The sequence below is a fragment of the Oncorhynchus nerka genome, linkage group LG9b (genome assembly GCF_034236695.1).
Source record: "Oncorhynchus nerka isolate Pitt River linkage group LG9b, Oner_Uvic_2.0, whole genome shotgun sequence".
NCBI lineage: Eukaryota > Metazoa > Chordata > Actinopteri > Salmoniformes > Salmonidae > Oncorhynchus > Oncorhynchus nerka.
In genome coordinates, this window is record NC_088424.1 from 18,431,112 (window position 1) to 18,458,335 (window position 27,224).

Below are 27,224 nucleotides of genomic sequence, written 5' to 3' on the forward strand. Positions count from 1 at the left end.
AGGCTACAACAAAAAATGTGTACTGTTGTGGGTAGTGGGGGACTGGAGTTGGGGACCACTGATATAGTGTGCCATTTGGTATGCAAACACTGTGTGGCGCTGTGGACTGTCTTCTTCCATTGACCCTGACAGGTAAGGCGGCTGTACTCAAGGTGGCAGAGTAGGGATGTATGAAGGATGCATTTTTCCTACACTGAACCAAAATATAAATTCAACATGCAACAATTTCACTGAGTTACAGTTCATATAAGGAAATCAGTCAATTGAAATAAATCCATTAGGCCCTAATCCCACTGTTTCCAAATGCAAACATTAGGGAAGATGCTGGTAACTGCTCCTTCTATATGTGGTTATAGCATTTGTGGCACAAATCCATTTCAAGTCTTGGTATCAATATTAGAAACTTTCACCCATGTCCAAATCATCTACAAGGGACTTTGAGCTACACAATCCATTTGAAATACTTTAGGATGATTTGGACGTGATGTCCTAGCCAGCTCTGCAAGGGTGAGTAAAATGGTCCGAGTGAGGTGTTCTCTCACTTGTGTGTGGCAGCAGGACTGTGTGTGCCATGAGAGTGAAAAGCTCTGAATTTACGAACGCACTCGAAGTCTAGCTAGTCATTTGTTATGCTAGCAAAAAGTTGCATAGCAATAGCATCAACTTCCGGTAGACAGGCGAATCTCTAGTACACTCAACTGAAAGGATACCGTTCGTTTACAGTATACTAAAATGAACTAATAGTATATTATGGAGTATATACTATGTTAGTATGGGTATTTGAACACAGCTCTGTTGTGTATACAAAATTGCTTCAGTCTGGTTTTAGACCCCATCATAGCACCGAGACTGCACTTGTGAAGGTGGTAAATGACCTTTTAATGGCATCAGACCGAGGCTCTGCATCTGTCCTCGTGCTCCTAGACCTTAGTGCTGCTTTTGATACCATCGATCACCACATTCTTTTGGAGAGATTGGAAACCCAAATTGGTCTACATGGACAAGTTCTGGCCTGGTTTAGATCTTATCTGTCGGAAAGATATCAGTTTGTCTCTGTGAATGGTTTGTCCTCTGACAAATCAACTGTAAATTTCGTTGTTCCTCAAGGTTCCGTTTTTAGGACCACTATTGTTTTCACTATATATTTTACCTCTTGGGGATGTCATTCGAAAACATAATGTTAACTTTCACTGCTATGCGGATGACACACAGCTGTACATTTCAATGAAACATGGTGAAGCCCCAAAATTACCCTCGCTAGAAGCATGTGTTTCAGACATAAGGAAATGGATGGCTGCAAACTTTCTACTTTTAAACTTGGACAAAACAGAGATGCTTGTTCTAGGTCCCAAGAAACAAAGAGATCTTCTGTAGAATCTGACAATTAATCTTAATGGTTGTACAGTCGTCTCAAATAAAACTGTGAAGGACCTCGGCGTTACTCTGGACCCTGATCTCTCTTTTGAAGAACATTTCAAGGACAAGCTTTTTTCCATCTACGTAACATTGCAAAAATCAGAAACTTTCTGTCCAAAAATGATGCAGAAAAATTAATCCATGCTTTTGTCACATACTGCAATGCTCTACTTTCCGGCTACCCGGATAAAGCACTAAATAAACTTCAGTTAGTGCTAAATACGGCTGCTAGAATCCTGACTAGAACCAAAAAAATTGATCATATTACTCCAGTGCTAGCCTCCCTACACTGGCTTCCTGTCAAAGCAAGGGCTGATTTCAAGGTTTTACTGCTAACCTACAAAGCATTAAATGTGCTTGCTCCTACCTATCTCTCTGATTTGGTCCTGCTGTACATACCTACACGTACGCTACGGTCACAAGACGCAGGCCTCCTAATTGTCCCTAGAATTTCTAAGCAAACAGCTGGAGGCAGGGCTTTCTCCTATAGAGATCCATTTTTATGGAACAGTCTGCCTACCCATGTCAGAGACGTAAACTCGGTCTCAACCTTTAAGTCTTTACTGAAGACTCATCTCTTCAGTGGGTCATATGATTGAGTGTAGTCTGGCCCAGGAGTGGGAAGGTGAACGGAAAGGCTCTGGAGCAACGAACCGCCCTTGCTCTCTCTGCCTGGCCGGTTCCCCTCTTTCCACTGGGATTCTCTGCCTCTAACCCTATTACAGGGGCTGAGTCACTGGCTTACTGGGGCTCTCTCATACCGTCCCTGGGAGGGGTTCGTCACCTGAGTGGGTTGAGTTACTGATGTGGTCATCCTGTCTGGGTTGCCCCCCCCCCCCCTTGGGTTGTGCCGTGGCAGAGATCTTTGTGGGCTATACTCAGCCTTGTCTCAGGATGGTAAGTTGGTAGTTGAAGATATCCCTCTAGTGGTGTGGGGGCTGTGCTTTGGCAAAGTGGGTGGGGTTATATCCTTTCTGTTTGGCCCTGTCCGGGGGTGTCCTCGGATGGGGCCACAGTGTCTCCTGACCCCTCCTGTCTCAGCCTCCAGTATTTATGCTGCAGTAGTTTATGTGTCGGGGGGCTAGGATCAGTTTGTTATATCTGGAGTACTTCTCCTGTCCTATTCGGTGTCCTGTGTGAATTTAAGTGTGCTCTCTCTAATTCTCTCTTTCTCTCTTTCTTTCTCTCTCTCGGAGGACCTGAGCCCTAGGACCATGCCTCAGGACTACCTGACATGATGACTCCTTGCTGTCCCCAGTCTACCTGGCCGTGCTGCTGCTCCAGTTTCAACTGTTCTGCCTTATTATTATTGGGCCATGCTGGTCATTTATGAACATGTGAACATCTTGGCCATGTTCTGTTATAATCTCCACCCGGCACAGCCAGAAGAGGACTGGCCACCCCACATAGCCTGGTTCCTCTCTAGGTTTCTTCCTAGGATTTGGCCTTTCTAGGGAGTTTTTCCTAGCCACCGTGCTTCTACACCTGCATTGCTTGCTGTTTGGGGTTTTAGGCTGGGTTTCTGTACAGCACTTTGAGATATTGGCTGATGTACAAAGGACTATATAAATACATTTGATTTGATTTGAACCCGATCCAACATCTCTGGAGAGAACTGAAATAGCTGTGCAGCAATGCTCCCCATATAACCTAAAAAGCCAAAGGTGCTTTAACAAAGTACTAAGTAAAGGGTCTGAATACTTATGTCAATGTAATATTTATGTTTTTTGTTTGTAATACATTTGAAAAAAAATATTTAAAAGGTTGCTTTGTCGATATGTGGTATTGTGTGTAGATTGAGGCGAAAAAAATATTTAATACATTTTAGAATAAGGCTGTAAAGTAAAATGTGGAAAAAGTCAAGGGGTCTGATTACTTTTCGAATGCACTGTATTTCCAATTTGAGACAGGGGTGTCACCGCAAGCTGTATTGTGTTCATTAGGTGTGTCATATATCATTTTCAAAGATGCATTGTGAGCTCAAAACATTTTGCTGCAAAAATAATTTGGACTATATGTGGATTAATCTTTAGTCAAAATTCCACAGTCGTCACAGCCCTGGTCAAAAATAGTGCACTATAAAGGAAACAGATGCCATTTGGGACGTAACCATAAGTTACTGACATAATGGAAGGGTGTTTGGTAGCCCAATATTAGACCTCTGATGAATTATTTCATAACAGACCCGCCCCAGCCTGCCTCTCCGCTCCTCCTGTCTGTGTGACAAACAGACCAGCCCCAGCCTGCCTCTCCGCTCCTCCTGTCTGTGTGACAAACAGACCAGCCCCAGCCTGCCTCTCCGCTCCTCCTGTCTGTGTGACAAACAGACCAGCCCCAGCCTGCCTCTCCGCTCCTCCTGTCTGTGTGACAAACAGACCAGCCCCAGCCTGCCTCTCCGCTCCTCCTGTCTGTGTGACAAACAGACCAGCCCCAGCCTGCCTCTCCGCTCCTCCTGTCTGTGTGACAAACAGACCAGCCCCAGCCTGCCTCTTTGCTCCTCCTGTCTGTGTGACAAACAGACCAGCCCCAGCCTGCCTCTCCGCTCCTCCTGTCTGTGTGACAAACAGACTAGCCCCAGCCTGCCTCTCCGCTCCTCCTGTCTGTGTGACAAACAGACCAGCCCCAGCCTGCCTCTGCTCTCCTCCTGTCTGTGTGACAAACAGACCAGCCCCAGCCTGCCTCTGCTCTCCTCCTGTCTGTGTGACAAACAGACCAGCCCCAGCCTGCCTCTCCGCTCCTCCTGTCTGTGTGACAGACATACTAGCCCCAGCCTGCCTCTCCTCTCCTCCTGTCTGTGTGACAAACAGACTAGCCCCAGCCTGCCTCTGCTCTCCTCCTGTCTGTGTGACAAACAGACCAGCCCCAGCCTGCCTCTCCGCTCCTCCTGTCTGTGTGACAAACAGACCAACCCCAGCCTGCCTCTGCTCTCCTCCTGTCTGTGTGACAAACAGACCAGCCCCAGCCTGCCTCTCCGCTCCTCCTGTCTGTGTGACAAACAGACCAGCCCCAGCCTGCCTCTGCTCTCCTCCTGTCTGTGTGACAAACAGACCAGCCCCAGCCTGCCTCTGCTCTCCTCCTGTCTGTGTGACAGACATACTAGCCCCAGCCTGCCTCTCCGCTCCTCCCCAGTGTTAATCCTGTGTCTGGCATGACTGGCCCTGTTGGCCTGTCTGTCTGTCATCTAACCACTGAGCAGATAACACACATCAATGGTGTGTTCAGGCCCATTCTCTCAGGGTTGTGCCAAACCAGTAGATCTAACAGCTGGCACATACACAGTGGACATAGTCCTCTGTTGTTGTGTTTGAGTGTTCAATATTACTGCCCACTAAGCAATGGCATCAAAATCAGGATTTTCAGGGACAGGAGGAACCCATAATTGATTTTGTTCATGATATCCATTATTTAAAAATGAAATGAAATTGTACACACTTCTGCAGGGTTTCATTATAATAATGACAATCTCATGATTTTACAATGCTTTGGGCTCAGTCACAAAACCTCCAGTATCTTGTTTACTGTGAGTAGTAGTGACTGTTAGGTTGGTGCCATAGAAAAGTGTACCCATAGGAGTAAAGCATTCTAGTTCTGTGGATGCTGTCCCTCTGCAGGCTCTGCTGACAGTAGTGACTTCTCAGCACATCGAGATCCACGAGGGAACGGTGCTGCAGGCGGTCAGGACCTGCTACAACATCTACCTGGCCAGCAAGAACCTCATCAACCAGACCCCCCCCCCCCCCCGACTCTATGTGTCACAAAAAAAATTGCTAGAACAAAAATCCCAATTCAAGTCAATTTGCCATGATGGGTGGACTGGTGGCCATGTTAAATGTATCCATTATTGTTCCAGTAAAATGTCAGTAGTCTGAGGGCCTACCCCCCCCATTCTGGTAATTCTATTTCCTCCCTTTTTAGCGTGAGTGAAGTGAGTTCGGAACATCTGAATGGATACGTCTTAAAAGTAGTTTGCACGTACAAAATAATATGTCCGAACCCCCGAAACAAGTATGCATCCCAAAAATAACATGATCGCTGTGGTAGAACGTTTAGTTTGATTGTGAATTTTCTGCATTTAACAGAGTGCAGCCTGATTTCAGATGTGTAAATGTAATAATGAAATTATTATGTTAATCTGACTATCCACAATAATCACACCATTGTGTGCATGTAACCATAGTAAATCTTTGCTAACAACATGGTGTTGGTTTCCTTCCTTCCTTTCCTTACCTGTATGCCGAAGACAAAATACCTGATACCATGACAAAATTCTAATGATGCCAGTGCTGTAGATTGTTTTTGTGCTTGGCTGGACAGTGCATGGTCCAAAATTGTTTGGCCTATGGTTATGTTTTGTACAATCTAGGGCTAGGATTTTCAAGTAGCCACTACGATGATGTCTGTGTCTGTGTGTTTCCGTCTGTGTCCGTGTCTCTGCGTACAGTTCCAGGAGGCCAGACAGATGGAGAAGGAGCGTCTGTGTCCGTGTCTCTGCGTACAGTTCCAGGAGGCCAGACAGATGGAGAAGGGAGCGTCTGAGACAGCAGCATCTGCAGCAGTCACCAAGCAGCCAACAGGGGCAGGAGCTTCCTTCATCCCCCCACCAGCACCAAGGCCCCCGCGCTTCACCCCACCAACAGGCCCTCGCTTCCCCCCACTTTGTGTCCCCTGTTCCCCCCCCCCGACCAGAAACCTCATGCCTCCCCCCAACAGAACCAGGAGCCCCACACAGCCTCACCTCAGCCCTCTGCCTCCCCTAAACAGGAGCAGCACACCTCCTCACCCACACCTCAGGTGGTGACCTCTCAGGTGCCTGATCAAAATGCCCAAGATGACCCGGAGCCAGAAAATGTCTCTGTGTTCTGCAGTGCTGAAAACGAGCAGACTGAGGCGGACCAGGCTACTGCAGCTGCTGCACAGGGTAAGTATCTCTCTCTTTTTGTCTCTCACTCAAAGTGAGAATAAGTCCTTTTCTCTATGTCTATCTGGAAGTCATTGTTGCATATTTCACTGAGTCATTGCATTTGATTAAGCTTCATACATATCACTGTCTGTAAAATCCATGTGTGTGAATCAGTATTCCTATTCTCTGCTGAGAGAGAGAGGTCTGCCATGTTAATAGAGCTCTTAAATGGAGGGAAGGAGGTAATAAAACGTCCAGCCAAAGCCAAGGGCTGAGTCCCAAATGGCACCCTATTCCCTTGATAATGCACTACTTTTGAACAGAGCCAAATGGGCCCTAGTCAAAAGTAGTGCACTTAATGAAGAATAGGCCATGTATAAATATACACGGAGTCTACAAAATATTAACACCTGCTCTTTCCATGACATAGACTGACCAGGTGAATCCATGTGAAAGCTATGATCCCTTATTGATGTCACTTGTTAAATCCACGTCAATCAGTGTAGATGAAGGGGAGGAGACCGGTTAAAGAAGGACTGAGACATGGATTGTGTATGTGTGCCATTCAGAGGGTGAATGGGCAAGAAGAAAGATCTAAGTGCCTTTGAACGGGGTATGGTAGTAGGTGCCAGGCGCAACGGTTTGTGGTAAGAACTGCAAAGCTACTGGGTTTTTCACGCTCAACAGTACCCCATGTGTATCAAGAATGGTCCACCACCCAAAGGACATCCAGCCAACTTGACACAACTGTGGGAAGCATTGGAGTAAACATGGGCTAGCTTCCCTGTGGAACGCCTTTGACACCTTGTATAGTCCATGCCCCGACAAATCGCTATTCTGAGAGCAAAGGGGGGGTACAACTCGATATTAGGAAGGTGTTTTATTATATACAGAACCAGTCAAAAGTTTGGTCATACCTACTCATTCAAGGGGTTTTCTTTATTGTTTACTATTTTCTACATTGTAGAATAATGAAATAACACATGGAATCATGTAGTAACAAAAAATTGTTAAACAAATCAAAGTATAGTGTGTGTGTGTGTTTGTGTGTGTGTGTGTGTGTGTGTGTGTGTGTGACCGACCATCTCAGTGGCCTTGTGATTAGTGTCCACCCTGAGATTGCAGGGTTGGGAGTTTGATCTCCGGCTGAGTCATAACAAAGACTGTAAAAAATGGGACCCCGATGTGTGTCTGCTCGGCATTAAGGAGATGGATTGGCGGTAAGGTCTTGCGGTAGACGAGCGTTCTGTCCGTTGATGTACTTGTACATCAAGCCTCCTGACGCTACAGGAGACAAGCCAAGGATACTACTAATGTCTGAATGTGGCATCCATTCTAGACTTCTTGGCCTGACCAGAGGCAGTTAAACTCTACAAGGCAGAGGTCCTTTATTGGGATTCATAATGAAATGAAAATGAAAACCTCTGCCGTTGAATATGTTTTGTACTCATAGTGGAGGGATACATTAAATGGAAGATCTCACAAAGGAGTTATGTGCAATGGTTTATTACATAGCAGCTCCGTCTGTGTCAATATGACTTCAAAGTCACCATAGGAAAGCATGGTGAAGTGCATTTAAATCTCTCTAGGTTTGTTCCAGCAAGATGCTGAAGGGCTTGTAGAGGAAGAACCAGTCAACTATGAGGAGCAAGCTCAAGAGGTGGTCCAGACCATGCTGCAGGAAGTTGTCAATAAAGTTGTTGGAGGTAACACATCAGTTTCTTACCTTTTATACTCCAATATAGTATGTCCTGTCTTGTCTGTAGAACATTGGACTCAATGCGCTAGGAAGAAATATACATTCTTACGTTCTAATTCATTTTTAGCCCCACTGTTGTTTTCTGAGACAATCTTTAGCTCTTTTGCTGATGTCCCTGTGTGTCTGTGTGTTCCCGCATGCCTGCGTGTGTGTGTGCAGCGTTACAGAGTGTGTAGACGATGTGCCAGTCCCGGTGGTGGAGGAGGAGGAGGGCGAGCTGGGCAGCGACACTGAGAACGTCCATGCCGACGGTATCCCTGGCACGCCCATATATCCTGCCTTCACTCCCTCACTGGCGGACGACAGGCTCTCTGTCTCCTCCAACGACACTCAGGTGCCCACCCACACTGCTCCCCTACATAGAATGCCATTGATAGCTTCCCAAATAGCACCCTATTCCCTATATAGTGCACTACATATGGCCCTGGTCAAAAGTAGTGCACTAAATAGGGAATAGGGTGCCATTTGGGATTCGATTACTGTCTATGGAGTATTAACAGATTAGTTGATAAATCCAATTATTAGAGTGGCATCTGATTTGGCGTACTAATGTACATATTGTGTGTTTAATATCAGAGACATCTGTGCATTTCCTTTTCTAGGAATCTGGAGCTACGAGTGGTTCCTCCCCTGTTGCTAAGTTCTCCCATATCCTCCAGAAGGACGCCTTCTTAGTGTTTCGCTCCCTCTGCAAACTCTCCATGAAGCCTCTGTCCGATGGACCCCCTGATCATAAGTAAACTCTCCTTGATACCCTGTCACAATGAATCACTGTATGAATAGACCGGTAGGCTATGGCCATAGGAGTTGACTGTGATTGAACCTCTTGGTAGCCCTGAAAGGGCGTGGGTACATATTGTAACTTGTTTTGAGCCTTTATTATGTCTAAGGCGTATAGTATGGGATGTCTATGCATAACATTGTCAACTGTCTGTTAGTCCAGATCATTAGAAGAAGATTGTATGACATTGTAAAGATGTCATATATGCTTGTGATGAGTCTTAAAATGCATAATAAGGCATTTGGGATGCGTCAAGGAAACGTCTCTGTCAATCTCACGAGCTGCGCTCCAAGGTGCTGTCCATCCAGCTGCTGCTGTCCATCCTGCAGAACGCTGGGCCCGTCTTCGAGACCAACGAGATGTTGCATCGACGCCATCAAGCAGTACCTGTGTGTGGCGCTGTCTAAGAACGGCGCCTCCTCGGTCCCCGAGGTCTTCTCGCTCTCCATCTTCCTCACCCTCCTCTCCCACTTGAAGATATCTATGTCAACTACGACTGTGACCTGAACGCTGCTAATATATTTGAGAGGCTGGTTAAGATGGCACAGGGCAGAGTGGGGCTTGGCACCACACCTGCTCAGGTAAGAGATGCTTCCAATGGACACTCACCTTCCATACATCTCCTTTCCTGTTGTGTGACCATTTTAAATGTGTTTATTTGTTGTAGGAGCTGAGCTTGAGGAAAAGGGGTCTGGGGTGTCGAGTGTCTATCCTCAAGTGTATGGTGGAGTGGAGCAATGATCAGTCTGTGAACCCCAACTCTCAGACCAGTCTAGGTAAGATACCACTTACCTACAATTCTACCTACTGTTGAATAAATAATGTGTTTCCTCTGAGACCAAGTCATGCTCATTCATAACTACTGCAGTAGCCTAGGGGCTTCTTAATGACCCACAAACCCACTGAGACGCGACGGCCCTGCTCCCACCCATATCTCTTCACTACACATCTGACATCTCTCTGCAGCTCAGACTCAATTATATTTGTGTTTATCACGACATGTTCCATTGCTGATCTGGATCTGCTTTGCTCTCTGTCTTTGTTGTTCCAAGGAAGAGCAGGTAAAGCATCAAATCTATTCCTAGACTCATGGTTCCAGTTAGTTAGAGACTGAGGTTGATCTTGAATGTCAGTTTAAGCAAAAAAAAAGTCAAGTAGCGACTCTTCAGTTTGTTGTGTGGCCCTGTGTTTGCCAACCTGAAGTGCGCACTAGTGGTGTTCAAGCTTACAGCAGCAGACCTCGTAGTGAGCCCCTGAGACCTCTGACGGGGTTTTATAAAGGGAAGGGTAATTCTTGACATTACGGGATGTCCCTACGTGCCACCCCTCACCTCTGTAGGTCAGGAGAAGCCCGTGGAGCAGGAGCCCAGTGAGAGCACCAAGCCCCCAGAGAGTATCAACCACTCAACTCCCTGGACTCCAATGCCTCCTCGGGCATCGGCTCCTACAGCACCCTCATGTCAGGAACGGACAACGCAGAGCCATCGAGGTCCTCAAGCGGCAGAAGGAGATCATCGAGCAAGGCATTCACTTGTAAGTGTGTGGGAGACTGGAAGTAATGTCAGAGCAGCTTTCACTTGCATCCTAAATAACTAATCATTAGGATTTGTAGATCAGTCATTCTGCTCAGTCGGTGAAAAGTGACCGAGCAGAATTTGTGCTCTCAAATGTGCCTGTGTCATACAGATGTGACATTTCCCCCGCTCTCTCTTCCTGTGCAGGTTCAACAAGAAGCCAAAGAGGGGCATCCGGTATCTACAGGAGCAAGGCATGCTGGGTACCACGCTGGAGGACCTAGCTCAGTTTCTGCATCAGGAGGAGAGGCTAGATTCTGTAAGGACCCGCTGGAACTACATAACATGCAATGGGATTCACTGCCGGTTAGCCTTCAGGGGGCAGCTTACCAGACACGTATGAAGCCTCATCCTGGACAAAACATCAAGCTCAATATGTCTGGGGAAACTGCCCCTAAAAGATCTGTCTTAATCTGAGATATTTTTTCATTTTGTTAAATGTCAAACTTTTGTTGTTCTCACTTTTTCTTGTCCACAAATATATTGAATATACAGTGTACACTATATTTTCATTGTTTATGTGTATGTTGAAGTTCCTCTCTATGGACTTTGCTTTCCAGACTCAGGTGGAGGAGTTCATCGGGGATAACGAGCGCATTAATAAAGAGGGGATGTACGCCTACGTGGACCAGATGGATTTCCAAGGCAAGGACTTTGTCTCGGCTCTGCGTCTGTTCCTGGAGGGTGTCCGTGTGCCCGGAGAGGCCCAGGAGATCGATCGACTAATGGAGAAATTTGTGGCCAGATATTTAGAATGTAACCAAGGGTGAGTGTCTCTCTGGAATCTCACTAGACAGACCCCATGGTGTGGGTTAATGGATGATGTTGGTAGTTATGTTATTGCACAGTAGATGTTATGACATTGGACTTGTTTCTCTAATCCTTCAGGCAAACTGAGTTCACCAGTGCAGATACGTCCTGGCTTATTCAATCATTATGTTGACAACAGACCTTCACAGTCCACAAGTAAGTCACTCAGACACGGCTTTTTTCTGTGACCTAAACATTTTTTTGACTCCTCCCCCCTCCTCCAGGTGAAGTATAAAATGACGAAAGAGCAATACATCAAGATGAATCGAGGAATCAACGACAGCAAAGATTTCCCTGAGGAGTACCTGTCAGCCATTTACGACGAATTCGCAGGAAGAAAATAACCATGAACGACGCAAATAAAATCACCCTCAAATCCAGCAAACAAAGCAAGTCTCTTTTCTGTTGCTGGTGGACAAAAGGACAAGGGTCAAGAAGGAAACAAACATACTACATGGACTCAAAGCTAGTCTGTCCTCAGAGGCACAGTGATGGCATCAACATTATTGTTTTGTGTGGTTAGGTGTTGACACTGTGTACAGTAGGTGTGTGTTTGCGTGTGAGAGCATGCTCACTGAGTGTCTGTCTGTTTCGACCCCTCCCACGTAGAGATGGAGCAGATGGCTACGACAGCCAAGGCCCTGATGGAGGCAGTCAGCCACGTCCAGGCTCCCTACACCAGCGCCACGCACCTAAACCACGTCAGACCTATGTTCAAGGTAACCCGCCTAGACCCCGTCAGACCCATGTTCAAGGTAACCCGCCTAGACCCCGCCAGACCCATGTTCAAGGTAACCCGCCTAGACGACGTCAGACCCATGTTCAAGGTACCCGCCTAGACCCCGTCAGACCCATGTTCAAGGTAACCCGCCTAGACCCCGTCAGATCCATGTTCAAGGTAACCCGCCTAGACCACGTCAGACCCATGTTCAAGGTAACCCGCCTAGACCACGTCAGACCCATGTTCAAGGTAACCCGCCTAGACCACATCAGACCCATGTTCAAGGTAACCACGCCCCATGTTCAAGGTAACCCGCCTACATCAGACCCATGTTCAAGGTAACCCGCCTAGACCACGTCAGACCCATGTTCAAGGTATCCCGCCTAGACCACGTCAGACCCATGTTCAAGGTAACCCGCCTAGACCACGTCAGACCCATGTTCAAGGTAACCCGCCTAGACCACGTCAGATCCATGTTCAAGGTAACCCGCCTAGACCACGTCAGACCCATGTTCAAGGTAACACGCCTAGACCACGTCAGACCCATGTTCAAGGTATCCCGCCTAGACCACGTCAGACCCATGTTCAAGGTATCCTGCCTAGACCACGTCAGATCCATGTTCAAGGTAACTCGCCTAGACCATGTCAGACCTATGTTCAAGGTAACCCGCCTAGACCCCATCAGACCCATGTTCAAGGTAACCCGCCTAGACCACGTCAGACCCATGTTCAAGGTATCCCGCCTAGACCACGTCAGACCCATGTTCAAGGTAACCCGCCTAGACCACGTCAGACCCATGTTCAAGGTATCCCGCCTAGACATTTAACATTTACATTTAAGTCATTTAGCAGACGCTCTTATCCAGAGCGACTTACAAATTGGTGCATTCACCTTATGACATCCAGTGGAACAGTAGTGCATCTAAATCTTTTAAGGGGGTGAGAGGGATTACTTTATCCTATCCTAGGTATTCCTTAAAGAGGTGGGGTTTCAGGTGTCTCCTGAAGGTGGTGATTGACTCCGCTGTCCTGGCGTCGTGAGGGAGTTTGTTCCACCATTGGGGGGCCAGAGCAGCGAACAGTTTTGACTGGGCTGAGCGGGAACTGTACTTCCTCAGTGGTAGGGAGGCGAGCAGGCTAGAGGTGGATGAACGCAGTGCCCTTGTTTGGGTGTAGGGCCTGATCAGAGCCTGGAGGTACTGAGGTGCCGTTCCCCTCGTAGCTCCGTAGGCAAGCACCATGGTCTTGTAGCGGATGCGAGCTTCAACTGGAAGCCAGTGGAGAGAGCGGAGGAGCGGGGTGACGTGAGAGAACTTGGGAAGGTTGAACACCAGACAGGCTGCGGCGTTCTGGATGAGCTGTAGGGGTTTAATGGCACAGGCAGGGAGCCCAGCCAACAGCGAGTTGCAGTAATCCAGACGGGAGATGACAAGTGCCTGGATTAGGACCTGCGCCGCTTCCTGTGTGAGGCAGGGTCGTACTCTGCGGATGTTGTAGAGCATGAACCTACAGGAACGGGCCACCGCCTTGATGTTAGTTGAGAACGACAGGGTGTTGTCCAGGATCACGCCAAGGTTCTTAGCGCTCTGGGAGGAGGACACAATGGAGTTGTCAACCGTGATGGCGAGATCATGGAACGGGCAGTCCTTCCCCGGGAGGAAGAGCAGCTCCGTCTTGCCGAGGTTCAGCTTGAGGTGGTGATCCGTCATCCACACTGATATGTCTGCCAGACATGCAGAGATGCGATTCGCCACCTGGTCATCAGAAGGGGGAAAGGAGAAGATTAATTGTGTGTCGTCTGCATAGCAATGATAGGAGAGACCATGTGAGGTTATGACAGAGCCAAGTGACTTGGTGTATAGCGAGAATAGGAGAGGGCCTAGAACAGAGCCCTGGGGGACACCAGTGGTGAGAGCACGTGGTGTGGAGACAGATTCTCGCCACGTCACCTGGTAGGAGCGACCTGTCAGGTAGGACGCAATCCAAGCGTGGGCCGCGCCGGAGATGCCCAACTCGGAGAGGGTGGAGAGGAGGATCTGATGGTTCACAGTATCGAAGGCAGCCGATAGGTCTAGAAGGATGAGAGCAGAGGAGAGAGAGTTAGCTTTAGCAGTGCGGAGCGCCTCCGTGATACAGAGAAGAGCAGTCTCAGTTGAATGACTAGTCTTGAAACCTGACTGATATGGATCAAGAAGGTCATTCTGAGAGAGATAGCGGGAGAGCTGGCCAAGGACGGCACGTTCAAGAGTTTTGGAGAGAAAAGAAAGAAGGGATACTGGTCTGTAGTTGTTGACATCGGAGGGATCGAGTGTAGGTTTTTTCAGAAGGGGTGCAACTCTCGCTCTCTTGAAGACGGAAGGGACGTAGCCAGCGGTCAGGGATGAGTTGATGAGCGAGGTGAGGTAAGGGAGAAGGTCTCCGGAAATGGTCTGGAGAAGAGAGGAGGGGATAGGGTCAAGCGGGCAGGTTGTTGGGCGGCCGGCCGTCACAAGACGCGAGATTTCATCTGGAGAGAGAGGGAGAAAGAGGTCAGAGCACAGGGTAGGGCAGTGTGAGCAGAACCAGCGGTGTCGTTTGACTTAGCAAACGAGGATCGGATGTCGTCGACCTTCTTTTCAAAATGGTTGACGAAGTCATCTGCAGAGAGGGAGGAGAGGGGGAGGGGAGGAGGATTCAGGAGGGAGGAGAAGGTGGCAAAGAGCTTCCTAGGGTTAGAGGCAGATGCTTGGAATTTAGAGTGGTAGAAAGTGGCTTTAGCAGCAGAGAGAGAAGAGGAAAATGTAGAGAGGAGGGAGTGAAAGGATGCCAGGTCCGCAGGGAGGCGAGTTTTCCTCCATTTCCGCTCGGCTGCCCGGAGCCCTGTTCTGTGAGCTCGCAATGAGTCGTCGAGCCACGGAGCGGGAGGGAGGACCGAGCCGGCCTGGAGGATAGGGGACATAGAGAGTCAAAGGATGCAGAAAGGGAGGAGAGGAGGGTTGAGGAGGCAGAATCAGGAGATAGGTTGGAGAAGGTTTGAGCAGAGGGAAGAGATGATAGGATGGAAGAGGAGAGAGTAGCGGGGGAGAGAGAGCGAAGGTTGGGACGGCGCGATACCATCCGAGTAGGGGCAGTGTGGGAAGTGTTGGATGAGAGCGAGAGGGAAAAGGATACAAGGTAGTGGTCGGAGACTTGGAGGGGAGTTGCAATGAGGTTAGTGGAAGAACAGCATCTAGTAAAGATGAGGTCGAGCGTATTTCCTGCCTTGTGAGTAGGGGGGGAAGGTGAGAGGGTGAGGTCAAAAGAGGAGAGGAGTGGAAAGAAAGAGGCAGAGAGGAATGAGTCAAAGGTAGACGTGGGGAGGTTAAAGTCGCCCAGAACTGTGAGAGGTGAGCCGTCCTCAGGAAAGGAGCTTATCAAGGCATCAAGCTCATTGATGAACTCTCCGAGGGAACCTGGAGGGCGATAAATGATAAGGATGTTAAGCTTGAAAGGGCTGGTAACTGTGACAGCATGGAATTCAAAGGAGGCGATAGACAGATGGGTAAGGGGAGAAAGAGAGAATGACCACTTGGGAGAGATGAGGATCCCGGTGCCACCACCCCGCTGACCAGAAGCTCTTGGGGTGTGCGAGAACACGTGGGCAGACGAAGAGAGAGCAGTAGGAGTAGCAGTGTTGTCTGTGGTGATCCATGTTTCCGTCAGTGCCAAGAAGTCGAGGGACTGGAGGGAGGCATAGGCTGAGATGAACTCTGCCTTGTTGGCCGCAGATCGGCAGTTCCAGAGGCTACCGGAGACCTGGAACTCCACGTGGGTCGTGCGCGCTGGGACCACCAGATTAGGTGGCCGCGGCCACGCGGTGTGGAGCGTTTGTATGGTCTGTGCAGAGAGGAGAGAACAGGGATAGACAGACACATAGTTGACAGGCTACACAAGAGGCTACGCTAATGCAAAGGAGATTGGAATGACAAGTGGACTACACGTCTCGAGTGTTCAGAAAGTTAAGCTTACGTAGCAAGAATCTTATTGACTAAAATGATTAAAATGATACGGTACTGCTGAAGTAGGCTAGCTGGCAGAGGCTGCGTTGTTGACTATGTAGGCTAGCTGGCAGTGGCTGCGTTGTTGACACTACACTAATCAAGTCGTTCCGTTGAGTGTAATAGTTTCTACTGTGCTGCTATTCGGGGCTAGCTGGCTAGCTAGCAGTGTTGATTACTTTATGTTGCGTTAAAAGAACGACAATAGCTGGCTAGCTAACCTAGGAAATCGCTCTAGACTACACAATTATCTTTGATACAAAGACGGCTATGTAGCTAGCTATGTAGCTAGCTACGATCAAACAAATCAAGCCGTTGTACTGTCATGAAATGAAATGAAAAATGTGATACTACCTGTGGAGCGAAGCGAAATGCGACCGGGTTGTTGAGTGCGGAAGTTCTGTTCGGTAGACGTTGGCTAGCTGTTGGCTAGCTAGCAGTGTCTCCTACGTTAAGGACGACAAATAGCTGGCTAGCTAACCTCGGTAAATTAAGATAATCACTCTAAAACTACACACTCTAAACTACACAATTATCTTGGATACGAAGACAGCAAAGACAACTATGTAGCTAGCTAACACTACACTAATCAAGTCGTTCAGTTGAGTGTAATAGTTGTGCTGCTAATCGGTAGACAGTGGACGTTAGCTAGCTGGCTAGCTGCAGGGCAGATAGCAGTGTAGACTGCGTTAGGACGACGAAATACGATAATTACGCAATTATCTATGATACAAAGACGGCTATGTAGCTAGCTAAGAAGAAATTGCTAAGATTAGACAATTCAAACCGTTGTACTATAATGAAATGTAATGAAATGTAATACTACCTGCGGACCGAGTGCGGATGCGACCGCTCGCTCCAACCCAGGACCCTTGGTTTACCACGTCAGACCCATGTTCAAGGTATCCCGCCTAGACCACGTCAGATCCATGTTCAAGGTAACCCGCCTAGACCACGTCAGACCCATGTTCAAGGTATCCCGCCTAGACCACGTCAGACCCATGTTCAAGGTATCCCGCCTAGACCACGTCAGATCCATGTTCAAGGTAACCCGCCTAGACCACGTCAGACCTATGTTCAAGGTATCCCGCCTATACCACGTCAGACGCATAGAATTAGAATCAATTACTTTTAGGATAAGAATATAATACATTACTGTTAGGATAAGAATATAATAAATTACTGTTAGGATAAGAATAGAATACATTACTGTTAGGATAAGAATATAATACATTACTGTTAGGATAAGAATATAATACATTACTGTTAGGATAAGAATATAATAAATTACTGTTAGGATAAGAATTGAATACATTACTGTTAGGATAAGAATATAATAAATTACTGTTAGGATAAGAATTAGAATGAAACTGATTCTATTTAAATGGTCCGACTAATGTTTAAGGCACAACATCCCAACGCTGTTACATCACCATTACTCACAGTAGTAATGCATTCCCTTCAGTATAAAATGGGATTGTAGTTGATGCTGGAACCAAATGCAGAATACCAATTCTAAGACAGTATTACACATTTTTACACTCAAATGTAATATTTTTTGCACCAACATCCTAGGTCTGGAAATCCAAATAAATCTTTCTTTTTGTACTGACCTTGTGTGTGTTTTCCCCCAGTTGGCATAGACCCCGTTCTTAGCAGCGTTCAGTGTGGGTCTTCAGGACTGTGATGACACTGAGGTAGCCTCTCTGTGTCTGGAGGGGATCCGCTGTGCCATCAGGATAGCCTGCATCTTCACCATCCAACTGGAACGTGATGCGTACGTCCAGGCCCTGGCGCGGTTCACCCTGCTCACCGCCAGCTGTGGTATCTCTGAGATGAAGCAGAAGAACATCGACACCATCAAGACCCTCATCACTGTCACCCACACTGACGGAAACTACCTGGGCAACTCCTGGCATGAGGTTAGAATCTCTTCCATATTATCCTCTTACATAGTACAGTCACTGTATTTCAATATTTCGGACCAACCAGGACATTATTATAGAAGAGAATATCCTCAATGACGTAGGTCGGCTTTGCTCCCTGTACATTGTTTTTACCAACCAGTATCGTAAAAGAGAACTTGACTCAATAGCTAAATAAAGGATGATTAGTATAGTAACCCTCCATTAAAATCCCATCTGAAAAGTTCTCCTCTGTTCTCTGTTCTCCACAGATCTTGAAGTGTATCAGTCAGTTGGAGCTGGCCCAGCTGATCGGGACGGGGGTGTAGGCCCGTTACATCTCAGGACGGTCCCGGCCAAAGGGGGCCTCCTGGCCAGCCTGAGAGAGCAGGCGTCAGACAGCTCAGAGTACATGGGACTGGGTGAGTCCTCTCTCTTTTTCATTAATAGTCTGCTTTCCAAATGGCACACTTTTCCCTATTCCACCCTAACCCCATAGAGCTTTGGTCAATATTGGGAATACTAGGGGGCTATTTGGGATGCACCCAGGCTGTTGGATTAGATACCTTTTTAGGCTACTGTCACAATGGCTAGTTTTGCTGTACGTGTATGTCAGTGTTTATCTTAGTGATAATGTCATATCATGGTTAATTGTTTGATATTTTCTTAACATATAATGTAGTGTTATGTGTCATTGTTTTGACTAAGGGGTTTGCTTGAAACGTGAACCATCAGCTTTTTCTCATTACACCTTGTTTGTCTTGCAGTTGGAGGTAATGTGGACCGTAAACAGATAGCCAGTATTCAGGAGTCCATTGGAGAGACAAGCTCCCAGAGTGTCGTCGTTGCTGTTGACAGGTAGGCTGATAGAGTGGAATTTATTCAATATGTTTTTCCCCTCTCCAGTTTTATTACACAATAAACCTTTATCCTTTATAATGCCTCTCCCCATAAGACCATAAAAACGCTCACTTTTGCAGATGGAGAAAATGTCATATTTTTATGTTTTTTCAGGATATTTACTGGGTCTACCAGACTGGATGGCAATGCAATAGGTCGGTATCAGTTACATTTTTATCCTAACTGTACATTTTTATCCAATGATGTGTAGGGGTGGCAAGTAGCCTCAGTTAGAGCGTTGGGACAGTAACCAAAAGGTTGCTGGTTTGATTCCTGGAGCCGAAAAGGTGAAACATTTTTATTCTGTTGCTGTACTCTTGAGCAAGGCACTTAACCCCAATTGCTCCAGGGGTGCTGGACAATGGTGACCCTGGCCATTGTGGTGGATGAATCAGAATTAGTTGGGTAACATAGATAATTAAGATGTTTTATTTGCATAATATGCTTATGTGAGATACTTGTCATTAGAATGTATCCTTTTGGACTATAGTGTTGGCAGTTGCACTTTTCCCTCAGCTAGGGCTCAGTCACTTGGGGCCCAGGGAGGGGAGAGGTCAGGCTTGTCTTTCACATGTCCCTGGTGCTATGCAGAATATCAGAAAGGGAAGAGAACAGAATGGAACATATGTGAATGTGTCTTTACATATTCTTAAACCATGTGAAGGGATGGCGTGATTAATGGGGAACCAATTACTTGTCTCCACAATGTCTGTGCGCCAGTCACTCCCACCTTTTCCCATTGGGGGGAGGTGTATGGCAGTGTCTGGAAACATTGTATGTCCTCTCTGATCTTACACTTATCCTGGGACAGTGTATGACCTACAGGCTCGCTCCCCTTAGTGAGCTTGTCCAGGAGTGGGGTCAAGAGGGAGTTTACTTGAGATGGGAGTATCTAGAGTTGACAATTGAGTTATGCCTTGGATGAGGTATAATTTTTGTACTATGAAGTACCAGGAACGAGATTAGAACCTCGTTTTAGAGACCAAACTGAGCGATAATTTATAGCAAATGCTATCTGGCTAAGGGATACTCCTTTCTCAAGTAAAAGTCCCTTTGTGAAGAGTTCCTAAGATCTGTGGTTCGTCATGTAAGTTGAGAGGGATGTATCTTGGCAATAAAAGACCTTTGTATTTTTCTGTAGTCACTCTCAATGGTTCATTATAGATAGTGAATTGTTGAAAGTCAAATGCTACTGCAAAGCTTATTAAAGATGTAGTTTAAGTATAACTCTGACTGGTGTGTAGTATGTAACTCCCCTCATTTGGTAAAGCAGAAATATACCACCACACCATGACACCATACCCTGTGGGGAGTAGGGATATACAAGAAACACATTTGCTTTACAGGACAAATAACAGGACAAATATAAGCAAATCATTTCTTTGATATAGTTTTGAAGTGCCATGCTTGATTGAGTGAAACTGAATTTATTGCCTGAAATATGAATGATAACAGATTGAAATGAATTTGTTCACTCTATGCAGTTGATTTTGTCCGGTGGTTATGTGCTGTATCAATGGACGAGCTAGCCTCGCCAACACACCCACGCATGTTTAGCCTTCAGAAGATTGTGGAGATCTACTACAACGGGTCGCATCAGGCTTCAGTAGTCCAGAATTCGGGATCATTTTAACAAGGTACTGGTTTATATTTTTATATTTGTGATATTTGTTTGGGGGGAAAGAAATCCATAATTGCCAAGTATTTATTGTGCTGTTCACCTGCTGTTTTAGTGTTGATGTTTAAGTAGATGTTGAGAGAGTGATGTATTTGTAACTACAGGTTGGATGTAACTCCAATGAGGATGTGGCTATATTTGCCGTGGATTCCCTGAGGCAGAAAAAGGAGAGCTCGCCCACTTCCGATTCCAGAAGGATTTCTTGAGGCCTTTCGAACATATCATGAAAAAGAACAGGTCAACTTTGTTTTATTTTGTAATGCATGAAAGGAAATTTTAACGCTGGTCAGAAATGTATCCTGTATCCTTTGTTGCCTAAAACAATTCAAACCTTGAAATGATTCAGCTATTCAGACATTGCAATGATTCAGTAAGTCAAACCTTGAAAACGATTCAGATCATACAATGATTCAATAATGATTCAATGATGCCATTGCCTACAGGTCTCCCACTATTCGAGACATGGTGGTGAGGTGTATAGCTCAGAGGGTGAACTCCCAGGCGGGGAACATCCGGTCGGGGTGGAAGAACATCTTCTCAGTGTTCCACCTGGCTGCCTCAGACCAGGACGAGAGCATCGTGGAGCTGGCATTCCAGACGTGACTTACCCCTGAAAACATTAAGAATAATATAGGATGGTAGTGCAAAGAGAAACTCAAAACAGAAACCTTGAGCACTTATTTATTCATTTTTCCTTTTTATACAGTACCAGTCAAACGTTTGGACACACCTACTCATTCCAGTTTTTATTTAGACTATTTGCTACATTGTAGAATAATAGTGAAGATATCAGAACTATGAAATAACACATATGGAATCATGTAGTAACCAAAAAAGTGTTAACCAAATCCAAAAATATTTTATATTTGAGATTCTTCAAAGTAGCCACCCTTTGCCTTGATGACAGCTTTGTACACTCTTCGCATTCTCTCAACCAGCTTCATGAGGTAGTCACCTGGAATGTATTTAAATAAACAGGTGTGCCTTGGAAATAAATTCCACAAATTAACTTTTAACTTCTTAATGCGTTTGAGCCAATCAGTCGTGTTGTGACATGGTAAGGGTAGGTAACCACATCAGCCACGCTGATCCTCAACATGGGGGCCCCTCAGGGGTGCGTGCTCTCCTGTACTCCCTGTTCACCCATGACTGCATGACCAAGCACGACTCCAACACCATCATTAAGTTTGCCAATGACACAACAGTGGTAGGCCTGATCACCGACAATGATGAGAAACCTATAGGGAGGAGGTTAGAGATCTGGCAGTGTGGTAACAGGATAACAACATCTCCCTCAACGTGATCAAGACAAAGGAGATGATTGTGGACTACAGGAAAAGGAGGACCAAGCATGCCCCCATTCTCATCGATGGGACTGTAGTGGAGCAGGTTGAGAGCTTCAAGTTCCTTGGTGTGCACATCACCAACAAACTATCATGGTCCAAACACACCAAGACAGTTGTGAAGAGGGCAGGACAATGCCTATTTCCTTCAGGAGACTGAAAAGATTTGGCATGGGTCCTTAGATCCTCAAAGAGTTCTACAGCTGCACCATCCAGAGCATCCTGACTAGTTGCATCACCGCCTGGTATGGCAACTGCTCGGTCTCTGACCGCAAGGCACAACAAGGTAGTGTGTACGGCTCAGTACATCACTGGGGCAAAGCTTCCTGCCACCAGGACCTCTGTACCAGGTGGCGTCAGAGGAAGGCCCTAAAATTTGCCAAAGATTCCAGGCAAGTCATAGACTGTTCTCACTGCAAGAGGTAGAGGAGCGCCAAGTCTAGGTCAAAATGGCTTCTTAACAGCTTCTACCCCCGAGCCATAAGACTCCTGAACAGCTAATCAAATGGCTACCCAGACTATTTGCATTGTCCCCACCCATTTTTTAAATTTGTATTTATTATTATTTATTTTTTTAAACTTCAGCTCAGTAAATACTTTCTTAACACTTATTTTTCTTAACTGAATTGTTGATTAAGGGCTTGTAAGTAAGCATTTCACTGTAAGGTCGGCACCTGTTGTATGTGACAAATATATATATTTTTGATTTGATACAGAAGGTCAGGAAGACCAAGTCCATATTACGGCAAGAACAGAGAAACGACAGTCCGTTACTTTAAGACATGAAGTTCAGTCAATGCGGAAAATTTCAGTCACAAAAACAGTCACAGTGCAGTTACAAAAACCATCAAGCTCTATGATGAAACTGGCTCCTATGAGGACCACCACAGGAAAGGAATACCCAGAGTTACCTCTGCTACAGAGGATAAGTTCATTAGAGTTACCAGCCTCAGAATTTGCAGTGCAAATAAATGCTTCACAGATTTCAAGTAACAGACATCTCAACATCAACTGTTCAGAGACTGCGTGAATCAGGCATTCATGGTAGAATTGTTGCAAAGAAACCACTACTAAAGGACACCAATAAGAATAAGAGACTTGCTTGGGCCAAGAAACACGAGCAATGGACATTAGACCGGTGGAAATCTTTCCATTGTTCTGATGAGCCCAAATTTGAGATTTTTGCTTCCAACCGCCGTGTCTCTGTGAGACGCAGAGTAGGTGAACAGATGATCTCCGCATGTGTGGTTCCTACCGTGAAGCATGGAGGAGGAGGTGTGATTGGTGTGGGGCTGCTTTTCTGGTGACACTGTCTGTGATTTTATTTAGAATTCAAGGCACACTTAACCAGCATGGCTACCACAGCATTCTGCAGAGATAAACGCCATCCCATCTGGTTTGCGCTTAGTCCCACTATCATCTGTTTTTAGGACAATGACCCAACACACCTCCAGGCTGTGTAAGAGCTATTTGACCAAAAGGAGAGTGATTGAGTGCTGCATCAGATGACCTGGCCTCCACAATCACCTAACCTCAACCAAATTGAGATGGTTTGGGATGAGTTGGACCGAAGAGTGATGGAAAAGCAGCCAACAAGTGCTCAGCATATGTGGGAACTCCTTCAAGACTGTTGGAAAATAATTCCAGGTGAAGCTGGTTGAGAGAATGCCAAGAGTGTGCGAAGCTGTCATCATGGCAAAAGATGGCTACCTTGAAGAATATAAAATATATTTTGATTTATTTAACACTTTTTTTGGTTACTTCATGATTCGATGTGTTATTTCATAGTTTTGACGTCTTCACTATTATTCTACAATGTAGAAAATAGTAAAAATAAAGAAAAACCCTTGAATGAGTAGGTGTGTTCAAACCTTTTCACTGGTACTGTATATACATTCTAACGTGTATTTTTAATTTTTGTTCTCAGCAAATGTATTTGAGAAACACTTCTTGGCCACCATCGACTCCTTCCAGGATGCTGTAAAGTGTCTGAGTTTGCCTGTAACGCATCCTTCCCTGACACCAGCATGGAGTCCATCCGCCTCATATGCCACTGTGCTAAATATGTGTCTGAGAGGCCACAGGTGAGCACTACATAGCAAAGGAGTTCAAGTAGCCTATTCAGAGATAATACTAGGATGTGAAATACTAGGGCAGAAGTCCTAAGTAATGCATTAAACACCTCTGCATGGCCATCAGACTGTCTAACCCTGTCTAAAACACTCTCCTCCCAATCTTGCCAGGCCTTCAAGGACTACACTAGTGATGACATGAATGTAGCCCCGGAGGACCGGGTATGGGTGAGGGGGTGGTTCTCCATCCTGTTTGAGCTGTCCTGCATCATCAACAGGTGTAAACTGGACATCAGGACCAGGTAAAGCCCCTCTCATCCTACCTGGGACAAACTTCTAGTGAGTTTTTCCTATCCACTGTGCTTCTGTTTCTGCAATTCTTGCTCTTTGGGGTTTAGGTCGGTATGTGTAAAGCACTTTGTGTCAAGTGCTGATGTAAAAAGGCTTTATAAAATACAAAATACAAAAGTAGAGCACTATATAGGGAATACGGTGCCAACTGCTGTATACTAATGAGCTTAATTTTCCACTTTAAACCCAGAAAGCTGAATGGATGACCACCACCTGTAACCATGCACTTTACGCCATCTGTGATGTCTTCACTCAGTGATACTCACCTGGACCATATCCTGTCTCAACTGTACTGGTGTACAGCAAGGTGAGAGAAGAGGGCTTGTTGTCCCTGTCTCATCTAAAACACCTCAGAGTTTTAGGCCTCTCTCTCTTCCTTTTCACTTTCTGACCTGCTTTCTTGTCTCTCTCTCTCTCTCTGAACTGCTTTGTCTCTCTCCCTCTCTGAACGGCTTTGTCTCTCTCTCTCTCCCTCTATCTCTGACCTGCTCTCTTTTTCTCTTCCCTCTTTCTGACCTGCTCTCTCTACCTCTGAACTGCTCTCACCTCTCTATCTCACCCTCCCTCTGACCTCCTGTCTCTCCTCAGACAACGAGCAGCTGGCGCGCTCAGGGACCAACTGTCTGGAAAACGTGGTCATTCTGAACGTGGTGAAGTTCCACCCAGAGACGTGGGATAAAACCTGCAACTGTAGGTGGCCATGATGGTATTAGGGCCAGACTCGTACGGAGGACCAGCAGTCACTGTGCAGTGTGGACAGGATCTCCCTGGAAAAACCAGAGGCAGAGAACGTACAGTGGCTCCTCAGGCACATATGAGGACGGCCCCAAAGCTAGGACCCCAGCCAGTGAGTTTGTTTGACGGTTTACGGGGCAAGTCCCTACTCCCTGGCTCCTAGACAGCCCTCCCCAGATTTTGTCTCACCCTTGCCAATGCCTTTGTCTCTCAAATAACATTTTATTGGTCACATACACATGTATTTTTCAGATGTTATTGCGGGTGTAGCGAAATGCTTGTGTTTCTAGCTCCAATAGTGAAGTAATATCTAACAATTCACAACAATACAAACAAATCTAAAAGTAAAAAAAATATATAAATATTAGGGCCACCAATGTCGGAGTGGCATTGACTAAAATACAGTAGTATAGAATACAGTATATACATATGAAATTAGTAAACATTATTAAAGTAACTAGTGTTCCATTGTTAAAGTGACCAGTGATTCCATGCCAATGTATATAGGGCAGCAGTCTCTAAGGTGCAGGGTTTAGTAACCGGGTGGTAGCCAGCTAGTGATGGCTATTTAACAGTCTGATGTCCTTGAGATAGAAGCAGTTTTTCAGTAAACAGTGACATTTGAATGGCTTACTGACAAACTAACATACAACAGCAGCTGTCTCACAGCATGTGTGTGTGTTACTCAGGTTTCAAGGGGAAGTCCAAACCAAACCTGTTGAAGCAGGAGACTAACAGTCTGGCCTGTGGCCTCCGCATCCTGTTCCGCATGTACACAGACGACAGCCGCAAGGCAGCCTGGGAAGAGGTGCAGAGGCGACTGCTCAAGTAAGAACTTAGCTAGAGGACATTGTGCTATTGACTTGTGTTAAAACAGTAAAACGCATCCTGTTCAGCACCATTTAGTCCATCATTGTGGACAGGAGTGGTTACAAGTAGTACAGACTGAGGCAAGAACCTGTGTTTTGCTTGCCTGGTCAATCAGACTGACTGCTGCGCTCACATTTCATTTAAAATGAGTTACACTGAGATCAGGCTGGGTTCCACCAGACTAATATTCTGCTGGTCGGGGTCTGGAAATAAGCGCCACACTCTTCTGTAATGTCTCTTCTTATTGCAGTGGGTGTAGTGAGGCCCTGGGCTACTTACTCACGCTGACATCAGAGAGCCACCGGGAAGCCTGGACCAATCTCTTCCTCACCAAGGTGGTGAAGATCAGCAATGACAGGGTGAGTCGATCACAAAGTAGAGTTCTCAATTAATCTTTCCTCGCCTCGTTCTCAAATTGCATTGGGGAAGAAAGTCCAAGGGGAGAGAGCTTGGACTTTCTCCTCCAATACGTTTGAGAAGGTGGAGATGGGATGCAAGGATGAATTGAGACCGAGACTTAGTTGTAATTTTCCCTTCACAGTGACCGCAGAAAGGTACTGGAAGCTCCACACAGTGATGTGCCGGCCAGAGATAGTGTAGTGAGTTGGACCCACAAAAGCACTGAATGAATGGCTGCAGTATGGCATAGAAATATCATACTAATGATCAGAATAACAATGCAATTATTTTACTAATTTCTCTCCATCTGACCAACATTATGGAGGGTGTGCTTTTTGCTATCTCTTGGAATTATTTTATGAAACTGAGGTGTGAAAAGGATGAGTAACGTAAAAATTTCTTTTTTTTACTGTAACATTTGAATTAAAACAATTTGAATTTGCTAAATTCTAAAAATGCTAAAACATTTCAGCTGCACTGTCACTACACGTATGGTCATTTTCAAAAAGCTTGGGTTATGAGAATCGAGCACGAGGTTGGTGGCACCTTTAAGGAGAACAGGCTCGTGGTAATGGGGCGGCAGGGTAGCCTAGTGGTTAGAGCGTTGGACTAGCAGCCGAAAGGTTGCAAGGTCAAATCCCTGAGCTGACAAGGTAGAAATCTGTCGTTCTGCCACTGAACAGGCAGTTAACCCACTGTTCCTAGGCCGTCATTGAAAATAAGAATTTGTTCTTAACTGACTTGCCTAGTTAAATAAAGGTAAAAAAATATATTTAAAAAATGATTGGAGTGGAATAGTATCAAACATGGTTTACAGGTGTTTTATGAGCCGCTCTCCACTTAGCCACCTGTGAGGATAATGTTTGGGTTAAAGTGTCAGTTACATTGGAGAACGAGCTATACATTCATTTTTGTTAGATCTGACTAATGAGAATGTACAAAGGTTTAACTCTGCACTGATATGCAATAGAAGTAACTTTGTTATAAGAGACCCC

General features: G+C 46.0%; 1 pseudogene; it reads left to right on the top strand.

Moving 5' to 3' along the window:
* The first annotated feature begins 321 nt into the window (after positions 1–321).
* Positions 322–27,018, top strand: LOC115114836 (brefeldin A-inhibited guanine nucleotide-exchange protein 1-like; annotated as a pseudogene).
* The last annotated feature ends 206 nt before the right edge of the window (positions 27,019–27,224 follow it).